Source organism: Cynoglossus semilaevis, chromosome 20 (genome assembly GCF_000523025.1).
Source record: "Cynoglossus semilaevis isolate Cse_v1.0 chromosome 20, Cse_v1.0, whole genome shotgun sequence".
NCBI classification, from domain to species: domain Eukaryota; kingdom Metazoa; phylum Chordata; class Actinopteri; order Pleuronectiformes; family Cynoglossidae; genus Cynoglossus; species Cynoglossus semilaevis.
Window position 1 is genome coordinate 11121395 of NC_024326.1, and position 7128 is coordinate 11128522.

Here is a 7128-nt window from a genome sequence, read left to right on the forward strand (position 1 = left end):
ACTTTGTTGCAGTCCATGAGACAAAGGCTCCCCACACTTCCCTGGAACATTTCCTCTGCTGTGGACCTGGACACAGTCACACTGACTGGCTGACTGGCTGACTGGCTGACACCCTGCCTGTTATGGATGGTAAGCTGAAGTTGAGGGAAAGTTCTTTTCTTTTCTTTTTTTTTTGCACCAAACAGTTCTTTGTGTTTTCCAAGTGCTGATTCTGCCGTCTTTCTGTCTTAGCTCATCAAATCACTCAAATCATTTTGTTTTTGTTTTTTTTGCTGGCCTGTGGTTAAAAAGATTGACATTAAGAAGGAACTGAAAGGATACAGATGAAGAGACATAAATGGAATGAAATACCACTGATGTGTGTTTTATTTCAAATTTATATAAAAACTTCCAGAGAAATACATTTCAATCAGGGAAGCATTCAGATTCTATCGATCACTGTATCAACATACAACAGTTACTGAGCAACTGACACTGACTGTTGGTGAAAAGTCTGCCACCAAACTGCCAAAGCAGTCAGTTCTTATGTATTACTTTATGAATATTTACATAAAATATTCACAATATATTGATATATACATACACACACAGATATTATACATAGTGTATATAAATAAATATAAAAAATCTGTTTGTAATTCCTTACAGTTCTAGTCACATATATAACATTTGACTGCATAAAAGTTAGCCATTGAACTCGCTGAAGTGGCGAGTCAGCAGTGCGGATGTTTTCACTGCAGTGGAACTGATACAACTGTAACAACCTGAAGCGATTGGAAAATGTCTCCACAGCAGAAAATAGTCGGAGCAACAGAGAATGACAGGTGTCACACGGTGTGTCATCGAACGACGCTGAGCGGCGCCGCACTGTAAAATGTGTGCAGATAGGTTTCTCTCTAACGACTGCCAGGAGGGCGAGCGAGTCCGTGCAGCTACAGGAGGGAAAAACAGAATGAGGACAGGGTTTAAAAAGTACTGTTTTGTAGATAAGGGACAGAGAGATGTGGCTTCTCCGCCCTGAGTCAAAGAAAACACTCAAATAAACTGGAACTAGGCTGGAACTTTGGGGCTCACCTGGTTCTTTGGGCCACGGTTCTGATAATGTTGGTCCTGCTTGACCAGACGCCTTCACTCTGGTGGTGGAAAAATCTGTGGACTGTTAAGAGGAGCAACATGTTGACCAGGAACATCCAGGAACGTCAGAGAACATCCAGGAACGTCAGAGAACATCCAGGAACGTCAGAGAACATCCAGGAACGTCAGAGAACATCCAGGAATCTGACCTGGGTCAGAGTTTTGGAACAACCCTGGCAGCATCATCTACGACAAATAATATTAATTAATAAATTACGCAAATTACTCAATTTTGGTCTAAACCTGGAAATGTCTGATTAAACTCATACAGCGCACGAAAAAAGGATGAGAGAATTTTTGTTTTATAACTGTTTTATGTATATTAATAAAAAAAACCCAACAATAATTGCAGCAGCATGATACAATAGAAACAAAAACTCCTCATGTTCACGACTGAGTTTCTTAACAATAGTATTTAATGATTTAGTGTGGAAAACTTTAACAAATGTTTCTAAATTAAGCTGGTGTTACCTTAGCGACGGAAAACTGGTCAAAAGCAGTCACAGAGCAGTCAGTGATGACTTTCCTCTTGTTTGTAGCACTTTTCTACACCAGCTCTTCCTATCAACCATTATACTGACAGACTCTGCCACTCACACACTGTGGGTGAGGATGGGGGGGGGCGGCAGCAGAGAGCAACTCCTTGTCTCCAGCTGTGCAGGTTGAGCTCACGGTGAAAGATTATGGATCAGCGAGAGGTCAGAAAAACAAATAACTGTTAGATTGATGATGGAGCCCGATGTCCAAAGGGCAGCCTCACCACTAACAGTTTGTACAGCCCACTGTGGCTCCTGACAGGAAAACCATTTAATGTCAGTGATCTGTCTGCCACAGGCTTAGATCAAGAGAAATATGTTCTCGGCCAAAGTGGTTCAGGAGAGAGGAAAAAAAACTCCTCCATTTAATATTCTATCATGTAAACAAATGTATTTGTGAGACGCGGTGAATTTACTTATCGCTTGTAAATCATTTTCCAGTTAATTACTCACAAACGCCTTTCAGTGGTCGGAGCCATGAACACAAACACACCTGAGGCAAAGTAGTTATAGAAAACACAATCGATATTAAAACGTCAGCAGTAGTGACGCGGTTCAAGCTAATCTGTATTCACAAAAACACCAGTTTATCATGAAAGTACTACAGTTCATACACAAAATTGTAAGTTTGCAATAATGTGTAAAAAAAAACAAGGTTACGTTTTTTAAGGCACAGGCAGAAACACGGTAGAGTTACCCTATTATATATGTCGCTCCAGAGTATCAGACACACAGTGTGAAAATAACAAACATGTGACATTATATATTTCACTATATATAAGTCACACCTGAGCAAACCCAGCCAAAGGATGACAAAAAGTGCGACGTATAATCCAGAAAATACGGTAATGCACAGGATGTTTTGTTTAACCAAAGCACCTTGGGCTTAAAATTAGAATTTTTTCTTTTTCACGTCAAAAACAGCAGAAAGTAAATATTAAAGTATTCACCGCAGACACAGTCGTACTATGTTGTGTTTACTGATCTTACACTTAAGATTTACATTTTATTTTAACCTTGTTGTACATGTGTTTGGACTGCAGTAAAACAACAGCAACAAGGGAAAAAAACACCATCACCTTCATGCTATAAGGCAAGAAAACCATCCACTCCTACACTGCGTGGTCCAGCGGTGTGTAGTGAAATGAATATTATTAAGTAACGCCTAATGCAGATGCAGGTCAGAGTCAAGGTCGAGTGAAAGTTTGCATCAAAGATCAGAATGAGTCTACGTTCATCTGTGGATTTCCTTCTACGTATACAAAAGCCAAGTAAGTCACATGACCAGGCCCACAGAGATACACGCACACTGGAAAGGCTCCAGATGTTAGGTGTTACGTGAACCCACGCAGTATTAGTGTGTTCCTCATACAGCGTACGGTCAAACATATTTCGTTTCAGAGTTGGGAGGAATTCAAGTTTTTTGAATTAGCCTGATATTTGACTGCAGAAATATGACATGAAAAAGACGGAAGCAGAGAGGCCGCGCTAACCTGATCAAAAGACTCTGACAAGGGAAAAAAAAGAAAAAGACTCAAGTCAAAGTGGAGACAATTCCCCTGTGCATCACTGTTACCATGAACGCCTGCCTCTGTGTGGAGCCGTAGCTCCCATCCCGTCTCAACAATTGCAAACGAAGAATGAAAAAGATAAATAAAAAATGTCTCTAGCAAAACGAACTTCAGAGAGACGCTTCCATAAGAGGCGGTTGTATGTTTTGTTTTCCAGCACAGAGCTCACAACCAAAGGGCCAGAGTGTGCTTCAGGACGGGGGATTGTAGCACAGACTGAAGGAGCAATCTGGAGGAGAAAGGGAGAAAAGGAGGAGCAGGCTGATGAAACGTTTCCTCTGGTCTTGCACTGGCAGCACTTAAATGCACACCGAGCGCCGACCAAGCCTTAAACGCAGGGAATTCAACTATTTATTTGGAGACTCTTTTTATTGTTGTCTTTTAAGAGCTGCTCTCTATCTCCAATGGTAAATGAAAAAAATAGTCAAATGGCCACCTGACTATTTTTCTCTTTTTCCTTACAGCAAACGGCTAAAGTGGGAACATCTCACTTGGACTTTCTGACAATTGCACATCAATATTCACCAAAGAGCCTGTGGATATTTTATATTGAACTGAAATATATGGAACTGAGAGTCTTTTCTGTACCAGTCTTTGTGTTTCCCTTTTTCAAATTCCTTCAAATTCTAAGTCCTTAGAGACCGACGCTTTGATTTTTTATTATTTGGTAAGTCATTGAAATTTTTAAAGTACAAAATCACTGTTGATGTGGAAGCTAGTTTTTCTAGCAGCCACATCAACAGTGTGACAGTTTTGAACTTCCTCTAAGTTTGTCCACAAACTGAAAGGACTTTTTAGAAAAACTCTCATCTCTAGGCAGCGTGGGCCTGATAAAGGAAAAATAATTTAGATTTCAGTATTTCCTCTATTGATCCAACAAGGAGGAAAACTATTAATTTGCCATTTTCTGTATTTTGTTCCATGTGAATTGATTTGAAGCCGTAGCCGTGAATGTGTCCAAAAGGGGGGGAGCAGTGGGGGTGGGGGATGGTTAAAGGAGTCTAATGCAGCATCATTTTTTACATTTTTTGCTTTTGAACAACTTGTCTGATTTAGTGCTTCATCTGCAGTGTTGTTTATCTACTCTGCGGTCACCCTCCTCCCCCCACCCCCCTTCCCCCCACTCATTGCTGAAGCAGACAGCTGACCACTGAGTCTGGAGCTGCTGGAGATTTCTTCCTGTTAGCACTGATGCCAAAGTGCTTGCTCAGTGTGTGACCGAACTTGGATTTCTATAATAACTTTTAAACTTATTTTTCTCTCTGTCTCTCTCTCTCTTGTTGTGTAGAACCTTTACAACGTGACTTTATGATCCTCCTCCTCCTCTGTTTTCTCTCTTACAAGTATTTTGGGGAGGTGCAATAGATCATTTTAATTAGCAGTTGCCTCCACTGAGGCAAATGTGTTTTGTGACTACGTGCCATTCCGTCAGACTTGACCCCATAGAGCAGGGGTCAAAGTCATTTAACCCTTTAAAAACTGTATAAAACAATAGTACAACTGCGACAACAATACATTTTCTCCAAAAAAAAAAAAAAAAACCCAAATCCTCAAAATCAAATCACTGTTGACATATACACATCTTTGTGGGGCCACTTTCAGCCCGTGGGCCAGGAATTTGAGACCCCTGCCATAAAGAGAGCACAGGAAATGTGCTACAGACCAGGAACAGCACAGAGAGATTAACAACAAACAACATCAGCCGCAGCAGCAGGGGTGGTGCAGCGTGATGCTGGACCAACACCTACAGCAGCAGAGACTCAGTTCTCACAGATCTACAGTTTGTGCTGCAGGCACGGAGCCTTAGATCAAGATGACCACAGAGAGCTTAAATACAACGTGAGCACAAAAAAAATAAAAATGAACAAGGTTAACAGCCTTCGAGGGAAGGTTTTATTTCCAATAAACTTCACATAAACACCTTAAATGTTGTATTATTAAAACGCATTCATTCATGACCACGCTCCGATGCTGCATGCCGCATTTCACCCGTTTTTCTACAGCTATTCATTTCTATTTTGAAAAGACACAAAGAAATGTGTTCACCTTGATTTAAATAAAAGTATAAATCTCAAAAGAAAAAGAGATACAATAATTGAAATATTTTTCAGCTTTTTTTTTCAGTAATCTTTTACAGATGAGCACAATGGCAGGATCCACACACTGGAAACAGAGCGGCCCGTGAAGAAGGGCATGACAATTGATTGAAAGTATGGTCTCAGGTCAAGGTGGTTTGCACTGAGTGGAACAAGAGGACGGTGAAAAATGAGCAAAACAAAAACCAGCCAAAGAAAACATGCTGAGCAGCGGAGGAGAGGAGAGTGATTCAGACGCAAACGCACGACAGATAAAAGGCTTAATACTGAAAAGACAGGCCAGAAACGTAGAGTGGGAACATGTACCATAAGTCCCCCCCCCCCACAGACAGGTAAACATGTGAGGTCCAAACACACAGTTAAGAATTATTACCCATTTTTAGTCTAAATGATTGGAGCTCCTAGATTATACAGCACGTACATAGTGTCATCTTGGTTTCTGATTGGTCGGACCTCTGCTGCAACTAATGATAACTCACCGCAGGGAATTGAAAATTAATTTAGAGGTGGTGCTGGAGTATTTGGACCATTACACACTATATGCACCAAATACTATTGAGCAAGACAAACACAAGGCACACATGGTCGATACCTGAGAGAGACAGAGAGAGAGAGAGAGAGAGAAAGAGAGGGAGGGAGAGAGAGAAAGGACTACCCAGGTCCACGGTAACAGGTTTTATTTGCAGACAACAAGTCCAAAACTTGTGTTCTTTTTTCATTAGGAAGAGAATCATATGGCCCCTGCACCCTAATAGCAATGGTTTCTGGGAAGAAAAGAAAAAAAACCCCTGCAGTGCATTTAAAAGCCTTCACTCTTCACAGCCACTCGGCTTTTAATCATGTTTTTTATCAGTAACATGGTTAAGTGCTGCCCAGAGTGGGCTGCACATTACGCTGTGAAGATCAACTCCATTATTTTCATTTACATTTAAATGTGCATTTACTCTTCCTGCCTGCTTCATCTTTCACACCAGCAGGAGAGCCGGCAACACCACGGCTCAATCCTCCACAGATCAGAATCTAGTCAGAGCAGTACTCACCTCCATGTCTGTGAGTGTCTCTGTGCACGCAGCGGTGAGTGGTCAGGCAGCACGGAACACAGCCACAACATCTGCACCATGGGTCTTCAAACAGGAAGCCGAGGTGTGACGGGTGTTTCCTGTAAACATCAGCATCATCAGTGTGGGTCTTTATTCAGGTCCTAATTCTACAAACTGCAAATTATTTTCCTGTCTGTGGTTAGAATAAAGGAGATACACGTTTTCCTGGTTTTGGCAATAATAAAATAAAGAAACATCAATTGGAGTACAAATATAACTTATAAAACATATAAATAATTCACATGATATAAAACACATCCATTCATAAACATCACCATACACTCAACACTCTCTCCATACTTTAGCTCGTATGAACACAACTAATTACTTCGCTGCATATTCAACTGCTAACATACAGTGTGTACACCTGACTGACGTAAGAAAACCTGTGATGTGGAAAACACACTGTTGGCACTACACACTTGCCTCCTGTTTAGGTAAAATAGGTGTATTTTTTTTAAAGTTCTTTCTAATTAAACCGTTTCCACAGCCTGTAATCTGATATTTTAAATCAACATATAGGTCGGAAAATGTGGAGTGAGAATTGCAGCAAAGGCTAAAAAGGGCTGGCAGATGTTAAACTATCCAGGCCATGAAATATGAGGGTGTTTCTACTTCAACACGGGCGAGCTCATTACTCTCACTGATTTACAGGCGAGAGATTAGATTTAATTTCTGAGTAAGTCCAGCT

At 40.9% G+C, this 7128-nt stretch overlaps 1 long non-coding RNA gene across 1 annotated transcript in view; it reads right to left on the minus strand.

Moving 5' to 3' along the window:
- Positions 1-348: 348 nt before the first annotated feature.
- LOC103396541 (uncharacterized) overlaps positions 349-7128 on the minus strand; it is a 41155-nt gene continuing 34375 nt past the window's right edge. The window contains exons 6-8 of the long non-coding RNA XR_523366.2: positions 6378-6496; positions 1075-1320; positions 349-932 (exon numbers count right to left, since the gene is read on the minus strand). This is a non-coding gene — a long non-coding RNA (uncharacterized LOC103396541). The remainder of the gene's footprint in view (positions 933-1074; positions 1321-6377; positions 6497-7128) is intronic.